General features: G+C 36.6%; 1 long non-coding RNA gene and 1 pseudogene across 1 annotated transcript; one reads left to right on the top strand and one right to left on the bottom strand.

The window, feature by feature from the left end:
• Window positions 1-619: 619 nt before the first annotated feature.
• On the bottom strand, window positions 620-3,553 carry LOC147476026 (uncharacterized). Its single transcript, XR_015208630.1, has 3 exons — window positions 3,081-3,553; window positions 1,951-2,019; window positions 620-726 (listed from the first exon to the last, which is right to left on the bottom strand). It is a non-coding gene; the product is annotated as an uncharacterized LOC147476026 (long non-coding RNA).
• A 5,820-nt stretch (window positions 3,554-9,373) lies between these two features.
• On the top strand, window positions 9,374-11,179 carry LOC147476025 (uncharacterized protein At4g19900-like; annotated as a pseudogene).
• The last annotated feature ends 8,980 nt before the right edge of the window (window positions 11,180-20,159 follow it).

Raw genomic sequence — 20,159 nt, 5'->3', positions numbered from 1 at the left:
ATAAAATGTATAACCATGAGAAACCAAGGTTAGTAAGTGCATGATAAAAATAGTTACTATATCACGCCCTAAATGAGAATTTGGACTTACACAGTTGCCTTGGAGAGTGCCTTTGTAAGTAAATTTACTATTGATAAATCCGATCAAGTCAATTGGGCATAAGCTGCTGATTTTAGATACAATTGAAAATAGCTTAATATCTGTAAGTATGCAAATGTAGTCGGCAGGTATAAAAAACCAATAAAAGCCATGTTGTATTAAGGAAGCCCTTAACTTTTACCATTCTGAGTAGACACATGCTTAAATTCTTTTCTATCGTCTTCCTAGATCGTAAAATATGCATCCAACGGAATGCTTATAATTAAGATGACACGACAGTAGAGGCCAGCATAATAAGAAGACATGTCGGTAGAGGCTAGGATAATAAGTAGACATGACGGTAGAGGCCAAGATAAAACTCAAAAGGCATAACCAAAATAAGTTCTTTTTACTTTGTCCCTCTTCTCCTAGATTGATGTCATTTACACATCAAGATACTACAAAATAAAAAAATATCATCAGATCAAATACCAGTAACGAATCCCCAAGAAATTTTCGGAGGAACATGAAAATTACATACCCAAACCCGAATGATGAACAGTATCATCTGATGTTCAAACCAGGTGATGCGACATTTGTTGTGACCAACGTACTTAATTTGCCCGACCTAAATCCTTTAAGAGTGACCTGCAAGAATAATGTAGATGCCAAAGTTTTAATAGAACTAACAGTAGAATTTAGTTACTCAAAAACACCCTGAACCAATGTCTTGCATCTGAAACCAACACAACAATATCAATAACAAACTTATTCCTAGAGAAGAGGTGCATAATTAAAAGCATCCCAATTGAGAGGATTAAGAGTTGGCAATATGAACACTGAAGTCTGAACATGTGTAACAAATTCACAAAAAAAGCTACCAAACAGAGCAGCTATGTAGCTCTACCTAGAAAAAGTGGTCCTGATTTAAATTCATTCTCATCAATTACCATCCTTGCCAAGATTGGCAGCGCAACCAACCAACTATAGCAACGCTGCAATCGTATTTTTGAGTCTTGACTGAGCATACTCATCCATCCTCTCCAAGAAGTCGAAGATCACGTAACTTTTGCATCATCATTAGTGGTAGAATTACCAGGGTACTTTCTAAAATTTACATAAACAAAAATATTTCGGGGGAACTAAGAGCATCATCAATGCATTCCTATAAGTGATTGTAACAAAAACGAACTCCACCAAATAATGAATCAAAAAGATTTTGATTACAACCAAGAGATTTGTATTAAGAAGGACAAAAGTAGACTTTTCGAGATTCATTGCGCCTGGAATGATTTTAAAATTGGTAGCACGTGAAGAATTTGTGAGAATAACTATGAAACAGACATTAGGAACTCAGAGACCTTAATAAGTAATAGATCAGAGTTTCATATGGCGGTGTTCCCCAAGTAGCTAGAATTTTTTGACTCTAAGCCGCATACCTTTGGTCCATAATCATAATTGAGTCATAAAAACAAAAAATATGAATTGACGATATGTTTCAAAATTCAATTGTGATTAAACATGTCTTCTGAAACAATAAAAAATCATGTGGAAGATGTAAGTGATGAAGAAGACAGAGAAAAGAAGAGGAACACACGTGTTTTTGAAGAAAAAAAAAATATGTGATTGCCTGCTAAAGGTATTCTGAAATAAATTTGGAAAGTTTAACTGGCAACCGAAACGGTGCATGTGTTTCTCGGGTAGTTCTTATGGGGAAAACGTAATTGCCAATTTGCCCTTTTACAGAAAGGCTTCAGAAAAATTTTGCAGACGGAATTTTTGGAAACCTTTTTGATTTAAAAGATAGTGTTAAAAAGCGAGAATGCGGAAACTAATAAACGGCGGCAAGTAAAAAGATAGAAGATGACATACATGTTCTTGAGTGCGCCTGAACTTTAAAACGGGATTGCGAGTATTGAATGACGCGGCATTATTCTGAAACTGGAACAATTGCAAAATTAAAAGTTAAAACCAAAAAAAAAAAATTGAAATAGAAATAAACCATTGAAACGATTTAAAATGGGAAAAGGGTTGCAAGTCTTCATTGCCTATTAACTTGATAAAAGAGAGACTGCATGTTCAGTAAGAACTAAATTAAAATGTGAAATAGGAGAAGAAGAACTTACATATTATCTGACACCGAACAATTTTTTTTCCTTCTTAATACTTTGTTTTGGGAGAATAAGCGAAACGGTGCGACTGTTCTGAAAGAAACATTTTTTTGTTTTTGGTTTTTTCCGTTGGTTGTTGAATGACAAACATACCCTTACACTTAAATACTTCTCAGAATTTCGTGGGTGAAATTTTTGGATATTCTTTTGGACCAAAAGATTGGTCTAAAATAGAAAATACGGAAACTAATAAACGGGGCAAGTTTTCCCATTATATATATAAGATAAGATAAGATTAACTTGAAAAGATCGAAAATAATGGAATGGTTCTAATAAATCTGAAATTGCTTCAAGGAGTTAATAAAGAAAAATTGAATGTTTGGGCTAGTGTAACTGTACAACAATGGTATGCAATGAAACTCATACCCCAATTCCACAATTCATTTTTCTCTAGACCAAAACAATGGATTTGGTTTATCAAACGAAAGGAGTTTCTTAAAAGATCTAACAGTAAGAGACACTTTATTTGCGTTTGTGGATTTCTTCAGAGTTCGTTGAGATTGGATTGGTTCTTGAGCTGCTCGTGCTATGTGAATCGTTTAGTCGGATACGAATGGCAGCAGTAGTTGTGCTGGTGGAGAGAGGTTCCTTGGGGGTAGTTATGGATGTTAGCGGTGAATATATTATCACCCTTAATTAATAACTACGCACACGATACGCATTTCAATTCGAATGAAGATCTGCTTAATTAAGCCCTTGTCTCTTTTCTTATTATTTTTCTATCCCTTTTTCACGGAAATTGTGTTCTAATATATTGTAGTTTAATCATCACTGCTTATATATAATAGAAGTGGCAGTGTGGTACTAACAAAATCTGTAGTTGTGTCTTACCTTTGCCTCTGTTTTGGTATGTAGCTTTGCCTGCAAACTGAGATTGAGATTTAGATGGAAATGACTATGCTCTTTTTCTGGTTTTTAGAGAAGAGTTGTCTACTTATCAAGTTCTTTAGGTCAACCTGAATCAAGCCTTACGTATCTATCTGTATTTATAGGCGTTGAGCTGTTACAAAATAAATGTTTCCTTATGTGGTGCTTTGACTGATCTTCAGGACTGTTGCAGATCTATTGTTTCCATATATGCCTGTATCTGGTATTTGGACGTCCTGGTTCTGGGTTGTAACTACGTCCGTGTAGCGTAGTACGATCTTGTGATATATGAGTTGTGCGGATACAATATGATGAATTGGACACGTGTGTTGTAGTGACAGGTTTGAAAACGGACGGTACTAACCACCTCAGAAATAGTTTACTCATGCCTAGGAGGCTAGGAATGAGGAATTGAAATCCTACAAAATTGAAAGGTCCAATCGTCCAAAGAAGTTGGAATTGAAGGGGCGAACGCGTATAGTATTCAATATTCAGTACCACCAGTAGATCAGGACAAACGAAAAGTGAAATTTTGTTTGATACATGTTTCATTTCACCTACAATGGTCAATTGCACAATTAGACAGAATATATTTTACTAAACAAGTTTATGAGACACAGACACGGGAAATCACGGCACAAAGTATTTTTAGATTAATATTGGATTACTTAACATTTGGAGCACATCGTAATTGTGAATCTTTGCAGTGACAATGTGCACAAGTCATGGAGATACACGTTTGTTTCCCCCCCAAACGACCTATTTTAATCCATGAACATGCATTACATACACAGCTCTCATTTCCATTTTGCCTTCTAACTGTTCCTTCCTACACAGTAATATGTTTTCACACACTTACTAGCCCGTGCCCCAAAGTCATCAATCCAATTAATTCATAACTAACAGAAAATCAGCTCATAATATGTTTTCACTACAGTTCCCATAATCAATCAACAAAGTTTGTTACATATGTCAAACTAATTTGGTCTAATTCGAAATTCAGCTCTCGTCCAATCTCCTTCAGTGGGAGTTGTGCTCTTGTTGTAGCTGTAATTAATATGAATTTTTTTTGGCAAAAATTGTATATGGTTTAATTTGGGAATCTAGTCATAGCAGTTTCATCAAAAAAATAATAAAACATATTGAATAAATAAATAAATAAAATCATTAGCAGATATCTATATGTAGAGAAAATTTCTGTTTCTCACGATTAGATGCCAGCCTTGCCAAGAAGCGACTTCAAGGCCATGACTCGATGATTTAAGCGACCAGCGCCAAAAAGCGCGACCAGCTTTTTTAACACATTGCGCACCAGCCTTTCGAGCCAGTATAGCAGCGCTCGAGGGCCTTTTTTTCAAAAGGTCCATTCTGATAAGAATCGAAATTTTGGTTTTGGTATAAAAACAAAATCGATCTTTTGGAAAATTTAACTTTTCCAAAACCAAGAAAAGAGAAATTGATTCTGAGAACAATTCTTGTGAGTTGAGTGTTCATTTCTTTGTGAGTGAATTGAGAGAGACTTGTGAATCGCCATTCTTTCAGGACATCTAGTAAAGCTTGGAACTTCGCGGTGTGGGCGTAGGTAAATGCGAACCAACCATATATATATCTCGTCTTGTGGTTTGTTCTTCTTTACATTGATTGTTTTATTTCATATATCTTTGTTATTTGATATTCGAAGTGTTGGGATATTCTTTGGAGGGTGTTGAAGTCTTGTTTATTGAGAAAGATCAATCTTTGTGTAGGATTGATCTGTTTGGTGTGGGTAACGTTATTCACAACACTATATTTGATAATAAAATGAAATTGCTAAGAAGTATGGTGCAAATTATTTTAGGATATTTTCGACCAAGAATTGCACATCAACTGCCCACAATCTTAAGACTCCCGCATACAAAATGATTTGAGATGCACGTGAACTTATCTGAATGAAATTTTGCAACACCCCACCATAGAATTGGTTGACTTGTAAATGAAATGTACAAAATTTACCAATTTTCAATGATTTATATGTCGAGACGTACACTTGAGTACGTTTACTTTGGTTGTTTAGGCCTTATGGAAACTGGGGAGAGGGACTTACATATTTCGACAAAATGAACCATGCATGGACGAGAAGATTGCGGTGCCTAGTAACAGACTCTCAAAGTGAGAGATGTCGTTGTACATAATTGCCCTACAACCAAGGAAAAGACAGTAAGACACACTATTGCGGTTCTTCCACGTTCTATGTTTAACTGTTTGTCTATGCTGAGCGGGAATCGGGTCCCAATTCGATCCTTTTTACTCTTAGCTGGGCTGGTTTATATATAGCACAATGATCAAGTGCATGTTCAATTTCCCATATCAAAATACACTAGTTAGTGGACGCGGCGTCTAAGATACGAATTGACGGAATTGTGCAGCCACGAGTGGATGCAACAGAGCCGCGACAGAGGAGTGCCATGGAGGTGGCTAAGGCACCCCCAATCTCATGAATTGTTGTGCATTATATTATACTAGTTGATGCCCGTGCCAGACGGCACTCATGACACACTGAACCACCACCAGTAATGGCAAATACAATCTAATTTTACCACTAAAAGATCCAACCACAATTGAACCACCACCAATAATGGAAAAACACTGAAAGTTCGTCCCTCTAGAAAACTGATGTCCAACGGATGTACTCTCACTTGCGAGATTCTAAATCATATCTTTTCGATCACGCTTATCCCACCTACAAATCCTATTATCATCCAAACCAAAGAATATCGATGTTGAAGGGTCCAACTGAGACCCCTTACTATTGTTAGTTATATCACTCATTGTAATATCAGTCTCGTCTTTCTCAAACTTCCATTCCAAAACTATCCTCCTCATTTCAATGTCAAGCTGATGAAGCTCAGTCGAATGAGAACTAACCTCACCCATAGTCGAATTCATATGCAGCGTATTAATTTCAGCCCTCATAAGAAGATTTTTTTCGGTGTTGAAACCGAATGGCCAAAATGTGAACCAAATCTAGAACTCCCATTATCAAACTTCACATAAACACCCTTCCCTTGAATCCCATCACTAAAAATTTTAACAACCTCAACACCAGAACCACCAACCAAAAAACTATTCTCCAAGCACCCAATGCCAAACTCTGTATTCCTCCTCCTTGTGCTGCTTCCTCAAACTCCTCTATCAAATTTTGAGTAGCCTTGCCGACCCACCCCCATCTTCTACACCCTCCCAAATAAAAAATCATCCGCCGCCTCCCCCTTTGCCAACCTTATAAAGTCCTTCCCATAAACCTTAACCTTATTAGCCTCATTAGCTACAACCCCTTGAACATTCTCAAACAAATAGTCCTGAAACTTTGTAACAAAGCTTGGATATCAGGAGGTGTTTTTTTGTTTGAGGGCAAAATTTTATATTTCTAGTGAGTGAAAAAAAAGGAGTGCCAAAAAAAAACGAAATTGATGCTGGGCTCTAACTCGAACCCGCGACTTGGTGTGAGAAAAGCCCGTAAAAACGAAGTGGGATTCTTTCCCATTAATGTCATATTCCAACAATTAAATTCAAACCCTTATCTTGAGGATTCACAAAAATTTGGAAACACGCAAAGTTAAAAAATCAAAACGGAGCTCTAATCAAAGAGCACGGCGAAGACTCAAAATAGTAAATAGTAGAACACCTAATTGAAAAACACTGAAATATATTGATTTTCATATATATTTAGGAATTAACATATAAAATTCTAATTCAATTAAGTCTATTATTCAGCTTTAGTATACATTGACTTTGTGTTACAGTGACAGTGTAACTGTAATCTCGCCACAGCTATAGGAGTTTAAACATTGGAAAAAAAAAGAGAATAAATATTAAAAATATGCATTTTAATCACTGAAGAATATTGTAAAAGGGTCGATTAAATGTAAAAAATATACTAACATATTTCTGAAACACACTGGCTCATCGAATGAAGGAGGTGATTAGGGTTAGTATGAAAGTAATGGGAAACGCTCCCACCAAAATCAACTAACAAATAAGATTCCATTCTCTGTTTTTCTCTGTATTTGAATAATTCCCAATTTCCCACATTCAAATGGCTTACATAGGCATGAACTGAGTTAATAAGTCATATGAGTTATTTAAATGTGGCTCAAACCAGACTTGAACTTGCCAACAGGATTTGTGGTGCTGAGCCCCTATAGGCATATAGCTAAGAAAAACTTTGATTATCGAGATGGTGTGATCAACAATCATGTGTTTAGCGGAAAAAAAATGATCAACAATCTCAGAGTGACTGCAGTACACATACCACTGCTGGTCTTCATCAACTCTTCAATAGCTTGCCTCTTCATCAACCCTTCAATAGCTTGCCTGACATCGAAAATCCTTAAGTGATAAGCAATTGTAAAAACTGAGATAACAAACTCACATTGATATTTGAACATTTTAATAACATTGTTTCAAATTGCTGAAGTAAAAATTTATAGAAAGTGATGCCTTTGGAGTGAAAGAAATTCGTGCGGGTCTGCAAACTCTTAACTAATGTTGACTAAAACTTTTGTGAGCTATTGAGCTAAACTTTATTTAATTAAGTATATAAAATTGATACCTACATGCTGCATGATACTCACTTTTGGAGCGGAGGGTTTTTTTTTTCTTGTTGATGGTGACGGAGTGGAGGGTAAGTAGTGGAGTCGACTGTGTGTTTTAAGAAGATTTGAATAAAAAAAAAACTGAAACTCGTCAGTGTTCTCTGGGCTCGAACTCGCGACTTGCATGCGAAAAGCCCATAAAAACCAAATGGGATCCGTTCCCGGCAGTGTCCTGTTTCAAAATTCTAATTATAACTCGTATCTCGAGGTTAATCACTACTCAGTAGCCGTGGGATGGTGATAGAAATGATCCTGACCGTCCTTTATTATAGTTTTGTCTTGTAGCGAAAAAAAACACCCTATCTTATTAGATAGATATTTTAGGTTAGTTTCCAGGGAAAAATTGTTTGGGCATATGCAAGGTTGCAACTTTTTATTAAGAAAGTGAGATTTTTCGGAAATTTCCAAAATGCCTTTCAAAATACTAAATTTTAATGTGTAATGGACAGGTTTACCCCTTCTTTACACACGTTATTACAAATTTCAGTTCTAACATAACCATAATAATCGAAATTGGATAGGATAGGAATATAAACGGAAACAGTTACGGTTCATGGAAACATTCTCTTTAAAGTAGTTAGATTTCAGAAATTTTCAAAATGCCTTTCAAAAAATATACGACTATTCATTTTATTCAATGCTTGGACGCTAGAACATTTTTGGACGGTTGGAACAAATTGGTTGATCCAGCTGTAATACATGAAACTAGGGGTGTCAATGGTCTAAAAACCAAGAACCATTTCATTTTGCCGTTCTGGTTCTGGTTTTTCAATGTTTTTAAAATTATGGAATTTATCCATAACCACTGATTTTTAGTGGGTATTTCCGGTTCCGTTCTTCATTTTGGTTCTTCAAATATTTACCATTTACACACATTTTTTTATTGATCTTATTAAAAAATATATTCTAAAAACACAAAAATATACTACACGAACAAGTTGTTTTTTAAATATTGATATAAGTAATTATGTCATTCAATAATAAAGTTAAGTAAAACCATATATTTAAAGTTGTAAGCTGTATATTTATATTATTTATAATATTAAACACCATGAAAACTATATATTATACTAAAAAATATAATTTAATAATATATAAATGAACATTTTGAGTTTTTATATATTTTATTTAGATATTTTTTATGTTAAAAGTACGATAACATTCAGTTCGTGTTCTTTTGTTTAAAACACTATTTGGTTCTAGTTTTATATGGTCATGTTTTTTTAGTATCCATTTTTAAATAGTTCCTAAAATTAGGAACTGGAACCATAATTTTTCTACGGTTCTAGTTCTGGTTCCGATTAAACTGATACCCATTAACACCTTCCGTAAATGAAACCGATTAAAAAAAAAAAAAAAAAAATCATTTTGAAGCTTTGTAGGCGCGTTGAATTATGCCCAACGCATTGCTTTCAAGAGTGTTTTTATAGCGCGTCAAAAGATGCAAGGGCGAAAGCACCTGTAACGCTGTAACTCCGTAAGTGGTGTTGCTACTTGCTACGATTGTCCGCGCCACCGCCGCCACGAGGACGCATCCATACTCCGTAGTACATACCATAATACCAAGTAACAAAACACTACCAACTCAGAGCAAAGCCAAAAACTACATAACTACATAACTACCTACCTACATCTAAACTTCAGCCTTCACACTTCCCACGTCCGCATTTTCCTCGAGTATATAAAAAAAAACTGAATATCTTACTTGCTAGTTTCCTCAAAATTTCCACTTTTTTATTGCTGCAACCAGCATCAAAATGTTTTTCAGCAACTTCTTCAAATCTTCTTCTCGAATATGAAACTATTCAGTAAACCAAAAACAAGTCTTAAGAACCTTCCACCATGAATGAAACAAACAACTCTTCTTCACTTCTTGTAAAGAAAATTAAAAAACCACCTTTAACACTTTTCTTTTGCTTCCCAACTTCTCTTGTTGCTTTTCTTCTTCTCCTCTTTCTTTCTTACAATTGTGCCAGCATTTTCTATCTTCATGTCCCTTTTCCAACCAAGATCAGCCCAGAATCAGACAGTTTCTCATCAGAAACGGACGACAAAGGAACAACACGAAGACGTTCTTCTTTATCGTCTTCAGTTATGTATGCAGTTAAAGAAGAAATCCCAGTTTCAAACTCATATACACATATGTCCCTTTTGCAGAAAACAGAAAGTTTCAACTCTTCTTCAACTCGAAAACCAAAAAGATTTAGCAAAACTAAGCGTTTTGTCAAGATTTTGCAAACTACTTCGTCGTCCACGCAGTTTTCGGTTAGAGCAAAGGAGTTCTTTCATGACTCTAGTTTAAAGTTTAAACTCTTCGTGTAAGGTTCGGTTCTTCATGACTTGGATTTCTTCTTTAAAGTCTTTTGGTTATAGAGAAAGGTTTAGCATTGAGAGTGTTTTTAAGTCGCACCCACATGCTTGTTTGCTCATAATATCAAGTTCGATGGATACAGATAGAGGAAGTTATTTGTTAAAACCATTTAAAGATCAAGGATTTAAGGTTACGGCAATTTCGCCAGATTTTGAATATATCTTCAGGAGTACGTCTGCAGAAGCTTGGTTTGATGGATTGAAGAAAGGGAATGTAGATCCTGGAGAAGTTCCACTAGGACAAAATCTCTCAAATTTGCTTAGATTAGCTGTTTTATATAAATATGGAGGAATATATTTAGATACAGATGTTATAGTACTAAAGAGCTTCAAAAGTTTGAGAAATGTTATTGGAGCTCAAACTATGGACGTTCAGACCGGAAACTGGAGTCGTTTAAACAATGCTGTTATGATCTTTGACAAGAATCATCCACTTCTTTTCAAGTTTATTGAAGATTTTGCTATTTCATTCAATGGAAATAAATGGGGTCACAATGGACCTTATCTGGTTTCAAGAGTTGTTTCAAGAGTAACTGATAGACCTGGATTTAACTTCACTGTATTGCCGCCGCTGGCATTTTATCCTGTCGGCTGGAATAGAATCCAGAGCCTATTTCATGGACCGATTGATGCCGTCCATTTAAGATGGTTGACTGCAAAGCTGAAGCACATTCGAGAAAATAGTTTTGGGGTTCACTTGTGGAACAAACAAAGCAGACGGCTGAAGGTTGAAAAGGGAAGCATTCTCAACCGGATTATGTGGGATTGCTGTGTTTTCTGTAGATGTAGTTCCTCAGTTTCAGCATTGCAAGTGTTACAAAAAGAGCGTGGTGTAAAGAATCATCGCGATCTCTGTTAGACGTTAGTGCGGTTATAGAATTCTCAATCCATTCCATTGTTGATCTTCAAACTGTATATAAAATAAAAGAATGTCCTGCTTTTGTTTCTCTTGAAGCATAGTTCACTCTGCTTAATTACAACTATTTGTGTTTCATTCAGTAAATTGTTCCGACTTGTATATATGATAGGAGCATGATCTAATAAATTTTTTTAGAGGAAGACAGTTTCTTTGTTGATAAGTCAATATCTCTAGTTCGTCTGACCAAATTGCTTAGTTTCAATCCTTGCATCTTCTCGGATGTTAACCTCCTGCTCTATTATAGATAAATTCAATAGTATTTTGCAAGTCAAGAGTTTATTGGCAACCAAGAAATGCTCAAAATCTACGACTTTCTATGCCAGTGACAACGAATGGGGATTCCCTTGTGGAAATAATATCTAGCCCACGTAATCCGATAACAGGTACTGGCGGGCTGGCCCGAGAAATGCACTTTATTTCATTGGTGCGAAGTAGTAGATTTTCCTCTCATGCGCATGAGACCTGCGTTCATGCTCAAATAATGTGACTGATTCTTGCCTACTCAAAGAAATTCTCAAGATATGGGTTGAAAATGTGTGTTTTCTGCCAAAAAAGAGATAAAACCCCTCCACAAGTTCATGACGCTCCGAGATGCATGAATAGGTGTGCTCGCAAAGCTCCGTAGACCCTTGTTAGCAATACTCCGAATAATTCGCGTATAATTCACGAATCGAATTTTTGAAGGCCTAAATGTTTAATACTTCCGAACCTTTCAAAAATTCAGAATAATTCACGTTTTTTTTTCACTATAAACGTATAAAACACGAATTACCGAATTATTTAAAAATTCTTTATATAAAAAAAAATTGAAAACCAAATTCTTATAAGGATTAGTAGCAAAAAGAAACATAAATAAGGGCATCACCAATGCTGGCCCTCAAAATAGAGGGCCACGTCATCCTTTTAGAGGTCTGGTTAAAGGAGAAAAGCAAAATGAAGGAGCTACAATGGAGGGGTTCTACAGTGCAGAACTTTGAAATGAAGATCTGCTCCTGGAAAAACCAATCATTCACCTTAAGTTGGTGTAGTGGCGATGGCTTGGCTAAGGCAAACATAGGCCACTGCTTCGATTCTCAGTGAGAACATATTTACTATTCTATTTTGTAATTCGAAAAAAAAAAAATTAAAAGCTAAAATGAGAAGCTTTGTGACTTCGAACCTGGGTTTAACACTTCCTAGATCACTTGAGCGAAGAATTAAACCAACTGTCTTTTGTATTATTTCTCTTGGATGCTTTTCAACAGTTGTGGGCAGAATTTTGTTTGTAGAACCCAGGTCCTTTAAAACTTCCGATAAAATTAGAGACACTTTTCAAGGATGGTAGAAATAGAGTCCCATATAAGGGCTGCATTGGAAGGGTGTTTCTTCAATTGCTCCCTCAAATTTGGAGATAGAGGTCCATTTAAGGGCTGCATTGGTGATGCCCTAAGAAACAAAAAATAGAAGGGAAAAGAGATATGAGATTGACCATGACTTAAAAGTTTTTGTATATCTATGAAAGACATTATTTTTTTCTTTTTACAAATCAAATGATCGAGTAAATTAACATAAAGACATGAATGTGTTGCTTATAATTCTTATTTTCCTATACAAATTTACAAATCTACATTCTAAAAGAGATGTAAATATAGAAGAGAGAGACATATTGATAAATATATATTATAATATACTAGAGTAAAATTAGTAGAACGTATATTATAATAAGTAGAACATTTTACTTTAATTATATATTTGTAATATATAGTTTATAAGTAGAACATTTTACTCTAATTATAATATATAGTTATAAGTAAAATTATAAGTAGAACATTATAATATATAGTTTGAGTAAAATTATAATAAGTTGAGTAAAATTAATGGAACGTTTTAATTATATTGACAAATATATATTATAATTTCTCAATTTCTCTTTAAGTGTACTAAATTTTTGAAATCCGAATTTTTATTTCAAAATGTTTAATACTTGTATAAAACATACTACGTACTATTAATGTATTGCGAATTTTTGACTGAATTGTTGACCGAATGTTTCTAACATGTAAACGAATGAAACTCGAGTTATTCCCATACCGAATAATTCCCGTATTCCGAATTATGCTAGCAAAGTCGTAGACATGTGCATGATAACTTTTATGACATTCTTAATCAGGAAGGGTTGCTCCAAAGAATTTTCTCACCTCTTCTAGGACAGTGTACAAAATATGTCTGAGAGCTAGAGGGATCTTCATCTAAATTTCTAAACAAGTCGATAGGAGTGGCGCGTTAGTCCCCCATATAGGGTGGACCATTCAATTATATTTGGGAATATGCCAGCTAATATTTGCGATTTCATTGGAATTCACTGCTGAATTTCAAAACCAAAATCATTGCCCTGTGTCACCAATCCAATTTCTTACTAGGACGTGTACCAATTTGTTGATTTTGTAAACAGGAACTTAAATCAAAGTCAAGAATTTGCTTCTTTCTTTCTTTTCTAGTGAGCGAGGGTATCATAGTCATTTCCCTTTCTTTTCTACCCTCTTTTAGATTTTTTTCACGTGGGTTTCCTGGTCTGTGCTATAATTTGCCTCTTTTGGTAAGTTGGACCGACCATGGCCGGCAAGCTTCTACCATTGATTGAGAAACGGCGAGTTAGATCATTTGATGATGGAGACAATGGCACCTACTAATGGGATGGTGGAGGTTCCGGTTATAGATCAGCCTCAAACTTCTAATATTGCAGTCTCCATAGCGGCTACTCAACCAAATCGCTCTTGGAGAGAGTTGTTCGGTGACTCTAGTAGTCGTCGATTTCAAACTACTCTTAAAGAATTCTCTCCAATGCTTGTTGATGGTGTTTTACAAGTCCCAGATGATGTAATTCAACAAGGTGTCTCAGGTTTGAGTGATTATTTGGTTGGGTACTTCATAGAAAAAAGGCTTCCTTTTCATCTTGTGAAGGCAAATCTGAGTAGACAATGGAAGACTAAGGGCTCGTACGAAGTCACCGCTGATGATGATCTCTTCTACTTCAAGTTTTCTGAAGGTGAGGATCAGACGAAAATTCTTGAAGCAGGTCCTTATTTTATTGCTAGAAAGTTATTCATCATAAGGAAATAGTTAGTTGAGATTGATATTAACAAACAAAAATTTGCCACTATTCCCTTGTGGGTTCATTTACACATCCCTAAATAGTTGTGGTATGATGATGGGATGGGATATGTAGCTAGCTACTTGGGGAAACCTATCTATGTAGATGAAGCAACAGCCAAAAAAGAGAGAATATATTATGCTCGTGTTTGCATTGTAGTGGTTGTTGATTCTAAATTCCCTACTTCAATTCCTGTTAAAGTGCGTGGGGGAGATGTTATCGATGTGAAGGTTGAGTACCCGTGGATACCAAGTAGATGCAGCGTTTGTGACATTTTTAGGCACTCAGACTCTAAGTGTGTATCTACTACCTTGCCCAAACCTTCTTAGCCTTCTAAGAAGAGCTCTAAATAGAAATCTCAGCAAGTTTGGATTCCTAGATCACATCTTGCTAAAGACAATGTTGGGGAGGTTGGTGAATCCAGTATGCCAGGTGTAAAAGTGCAGGATACTACTGAATATGTTGCTTCTGAAGCAACTATTGTTCGAGAGGCAACTACCATTGACCAGCAACCTAGTCCCGTTGTTCAAGTTGTTGAAGCCTTTGTAGCTAGTGCACTAGAACATGAACAGATTGTTTCGCCCACCCCTCCTGTTTTAGTTGAGGATGGAGAGCATATCATTTATGATATTGTAATTCATGAGCTTAGTAATGAATCTGTTCAATTTGAAGTAAGGAAGAATGCTTACCATGCCTTGACTTTGGGAGATACTAATGAGGAGTTGGAGGATGGAGAAGTCTCTGAACGTGAGACTGAATACTTTGATGATCAGCTCTTAGAGATTACCCCTTTAGTGATGAAAGTGAGCAACGTTAAAGCTAACTTACTTTCTGCAGTACAAGGTAACAAGAGCTCTAAACAAGTGCACTCCCAACCGCCTAAGGGAGGTAAGAAGAGACCGAAAGGGTATGGTGGTCGCAACAATCAAAAGCGTTCTACATGAGTGCTCCCATTTGCGTGTGGAATGTGAGGGGTATTAATGATCCCCATAAGGCAGAAGAAGTTAATAAAGTTAGAGTTTAGAAGCATGTTTGTATTTTGGGGTTGATTAAGACTAAGGTTCATATTAATAAGTTCGATTACATAAAGAATATTTGTTGTCCTGGTTGGTCTTCGTTTGACAATTATGGCAGTGACCCTAGTGGGAGAGTTTGTGTCACGCCCCGAGACCCCACACACACATCCCGAGGACGAGGAGTGAATCTCGAGGCTGACACCCAATTCTAACAAAATTTCGGCAGAGTTTCCTTTGTTTAATCGACATTCGTAAACCCTAAAACCTGTCATAAACCTGGACATTTCATAATACCCTTCCAACAACCATATACATACAAAATCTTCACCCTATACACCACTGTGATGCCCATATACATCTTCCAAAATGCTTATGATGAACTACACTCCAATACATCAAATAAATACATCAAAATGAGCGGAGCTCTATATATATACAACCAAAATGACTAGACTATCTCTATACAACCAAAAGTATGAACTTGACTCTGTCCTCGTCAAGCATAAGGAAATCCTCCCAAATCACCATAACCGTCATCACTAGGGTTAGGAAAAACCTCCTCCCGAATCAAATCGTCGAAATGTTAAGTAGGATGAGCAAACAACTATGCCCAGTAGAAACGCACATAGCCAATAAATAGTTACTTATAGAAAACATTTAAAACATGCAGGGTTTCCATAAAAGTATTCAAATATCGTGACTATATATATACATCACTAACTAGCAGAAATCATCTCGACATGCTTCATTGATATACAAAATATAGTTTTTCACAATCATCATACAACTATTGTGGCCGCTGCATCCTATTAGAATGGTGAGGGCACGACCGGTTTTCAGCCTTCAATCCACAGGGCAATCTCGGTTCAAGATTTCTTTCGGTGTGAATCATGCACCATTGTTTTTCTGATTTTACCGGCAGGGAGGTGAAATGTCGTTGTTGTATTCGTACACACAAAATCCCCAAAGCTTTTAGGGCTCAGGTGGGCCCTGTGACCACGACCCCCATACGGGCTGTCACCTAACTTACGGTGGTCAACCGTTCGACGACTGCAGACTGCTCAGGATCCTGACACACATCCAGGAGTGGACTAAACTCTCACTCCTCGCGTCTAAACCTCATCGAGGTAGCATGTAACCCCACACAAGCTAATCACCATACAGCGTGACACGTACAAGCATGGTTATCTAGAAAAGTAGAAAAGGAATTCCCGGACTACATCCAGTGATGCATCCCTTTAAAGGTGGCCCACCACCTCGAAAGGTGTACACCACAGTTGGAATCCTAGAGTGAACTGCCGTCTCCGGAATTTCGATAACAGTTCCTTCTTTATAGGAATTCACAATTCCTTTTCTAAATCCATTCGTGATAAGCATAGTAATATCTATATATATATTCGTATTACCGATTGTTTTCAAATACTCTAGTTACATATTTAGTTTTTCTTTTAAAACTGTTGATTTTGTAGGTGTGAGTTCCTGGATTTCCCATAATCGAGTAAAAACAACCTATGACTCCCAAACGGGCCAGTCATAGTAAATAACAACCGATGATTCCCAAACGGCGAATCATCGTAAATAACACAACCATCCCGGGAACAATCCAAAACCTCCCACCTAGTTACAAACACCCGGGTAATCCTCACCCGCATACAAAATCCATCTCTCTGTCTCCTTACTGAGACAAGAGACGTGAACCCTTCCCAAAACCAGTTTTACTCTTTTAACAAAGAAAACAAATCCCCGCTACCCCAATTTTACAAATCCCATTTCACACGAAAGCTATCTATATATATAGTTTATAGCGAGGAAATACAGTGCAAAACATGAATATCATATATACATGCATGGTTGATACGCAACTATCTATTTCCTATTTAAACAATTCAAATCATGCATGAAAATAAGTAGACCATATATTGGTATGTAGGTTCCTACCTTAGCAAGCTCCGTTCTCCTCAAGCCCACTTAACCGAATCAACTCGAATTCACTCCTATAACAGCATATACATATACGTCGGTTGTTAGAATTGATCGAACAACGAGGAATTCTTAACTAGTGTAAGACGAGAAGAAATCTCGACGTTAAGAATGGGGTTTCGGATAAAGTTTCATCTAACTACCGTTAACAGAGCTACAGGCCATTTCTGGCACTATTACTCTGACGGTCTCTACGGCTATTTCGGGCCATGGCAGGCCCTCATATCGACGACAATCCTATCACATCCCAATTTCAAGTCCAAATTTCAACTACAACCAATCCCACGCCCCTCGATTCATATTAAATCTAACAATAATATCGGGGGTGTTCCTTATCCCTCACTCATTACTCATTCAAGTCTTAAACAGTTCTAAATCAACAAGAATTGCTCGAAATTGAAGTGAATAACCAAAATTCTTACCAATTCAGCAACAAAATCGCTCCTAGCTCTCTCCTCCACCAAAATCGCTCCACTCTATCTCCAACAACAGCTACTGTCGACATTAAACCCACCCCATTTCAATTATCCTTCATCAATACAACCAAATAGAATGAAATCGAGTTCAAACTATTTACTGTAGGCGAAAATAACTTACCTTTCACTTCGATTTCGCTTGGTACGCTCGAAATTCACTAGCTACTCCAACTGCTACTGCCGAAATACCACACCCCCGTTCAATATTTCCATCAATACATCACAAGCTATCGACATCGAGTTTAAACTAGTTTTTTTAAACAAATTAAACTCACCTGGCAGCGGCGGTACAAAGAAATTCCACTCAATTTGAATCTTCACGCTTGGTTTTAGTGTTACTAAGATTGGGTGTAAGGAATTGTTGGTTTGGATCACTGAAATTGGGGAGAATTAAGTCTCTCTCTCTTAGGGTTTAGAAGATTGCGAAATTGGGGAAGAAGGAGAAGTTGGGTGCGATAATTTGGTTTTGCAATTTTGTTTGGTTTGGGCCGATTTGTTTGCTTAAGGCCCAAGCCCAATATGTCCCAATTAGGCTTGAGTCCTAATTCACTCCTAACCACTAACTCGTTTGACGTCGCGTCGTAATTATTTTTTCCGGCCCATCCCGCTAAATTTAATCTCCTATATTCTATCTCACCGCATGCTATAACGATGACCCACTCATGCGTGTAAGTTGTTAACTCGTACCCGCTTGGAACGCAAAAAACCGCTAACCGACATTTTTGGTCAAATTTTCGTATAAGATTTGCTTATCTAACGTGGCTTAGGAGTTGGAATTAAGTTTCCTTAAGTTACATACATTTGAAATATAAACCCGACGACCAATCTACATAACGACCCTAGATTTGATACGAAATTTACAAAAATACCCTTAATAATAATTCAGGACTTTACAGTTTGGCTATGTTGGGATCCGTCTAAAGTCTCCATTTCTAAACTTCATGAGAGTGATCAATTTATACACTGTGAGGAAACTATTCTCTCGTCAGCTGTTACTTATTTCCTTACTACTGTGTATGCAAGAAATGATAATAATGCTAGATTAGTACTATGGTAGGATTTGGTGAATTTGCATACTGGTTCTCTTCCTTGGTGTGCTCATGGTGATTTTAATAATGTAATTAATGCTAATGAAAGAGTGGGAGGTGCTCCGGTACATCCTAGAGATATGAATGCTTTTGTTACTAATCTACAAGATACAGGGTTAACAGATTTAAACTTCACTGGATTCTTCTTCACATGGTCTAACAACTCTGAGGGGAGAAGGAGAGTTTTGTCCAAATTAGACAGGTGTCTTGTTAATGATAAGTGGTTAAGCTTTTTTTGGGCTTCTTAATCTAAATTCTTGCCACATGACATATCTTATCATAGCCTTGTTCTAGTCACTTGGGCGGATTTTTGCAAGAAGGCAAGTCCATTCAGATTCTTTAACAATTGGGTGTTTCACCAAGACTTTCAGCATATGCTAAGGGATGTTTGGAGCCAGGAGGTCGACTCTAATCTAATGTATATTCTGTTACATAAGCTTAAATGCTTGAAGATGAATCTTAAAGGATGGTCTAAACAACAATTCTCAAGTCTTCATGCTAGAGTGGAAGAGTCTAGAGAGGTTTTGTTTGAGATTCAAAAGAAAATTCAGATCAATCCTATGGATGTAGAACTCATCAGGAAGGAGAAAGAAGAAATGATTAAGTATGGGGAGTTAGCTAGGGCTGGAAACCTTGAGCTTAAACAAAAGAATTCTGATGACTGGTTTGTGGGAGGTGATCGAGGAACAACATACTTCTTTAACTATATAAAAGAGAAGAGAAATAGGAATGTTGTATGGTCTTTGGTTACTAGTGCTGGGGAGAAGCTAGAAACTCAACAACAAGTTATTAATGAGATCACGAGATACTACAAGGACCTTCGTGGGACTGCAGCAAAGATCACAGTTGAGCCTAAGTTCTTTAATGAACTTGCTACATCTAGCGTCCTGTCCTCAAAAGCTGCTGATTCTTTGGCTATGAGTGTCACCCCAGATGAAGTCAAACATGTTTTATTTTCTATGGATGACAATAAGTCCCCTGGCTCAGATGGATTCAATGCATTTTTCTTCAAGTTTTGTTGGGCCATTATAGGTGAGACTTTCACTACAGCTGTTCTTAATGTATTTACTTCTGGTCATCTACCTAGAGGAGTTAATTCCACGCTTCTATGTTTGATCCCTAAGATTAACAATCCTTCTAGAGTGGAAGAGTACAGGCCAATAGCATGTTGCACTGTTATTTATAGATGCATTACCAAAATCATAATCAATAGGCTGAAGAATGTTATTGAAAGTTTGACTTCACCCAACCAAATTGCTTTCATCCCTGGGCGCAATATACAAGATAATCTTCTCCTCTCTCATGAGTTGCTCTGAAGCTATGGGAGAGCTCATATTTCTCCTAGATGCTCTATTAAGGTAGACATCAAGAAAACGTATGACATGGTTTGCTGGGACTCTATTGTTCATATGTTAGAGAAATTTAACTTT

This window comes from Coptis chinensis, chromosome 9 (genome assembly GCF_015680905.1).
Source record: "Coptis chinensis isolate HL-2020 chromosome 9, ASM1568090v1, whole genome shotgun sequence".
Lineage (NCBI taxonomy): Eukaryota > Viridiplantae > Streptophyta > Magnoliopsida > Ranunculales > Ranunculaceae > Coptis > Coptis chinensis.
Note: the sequence above shows the minus strand (reverse complement) of the source record. Positions and strands in the feature narration are given on the sequence as shown.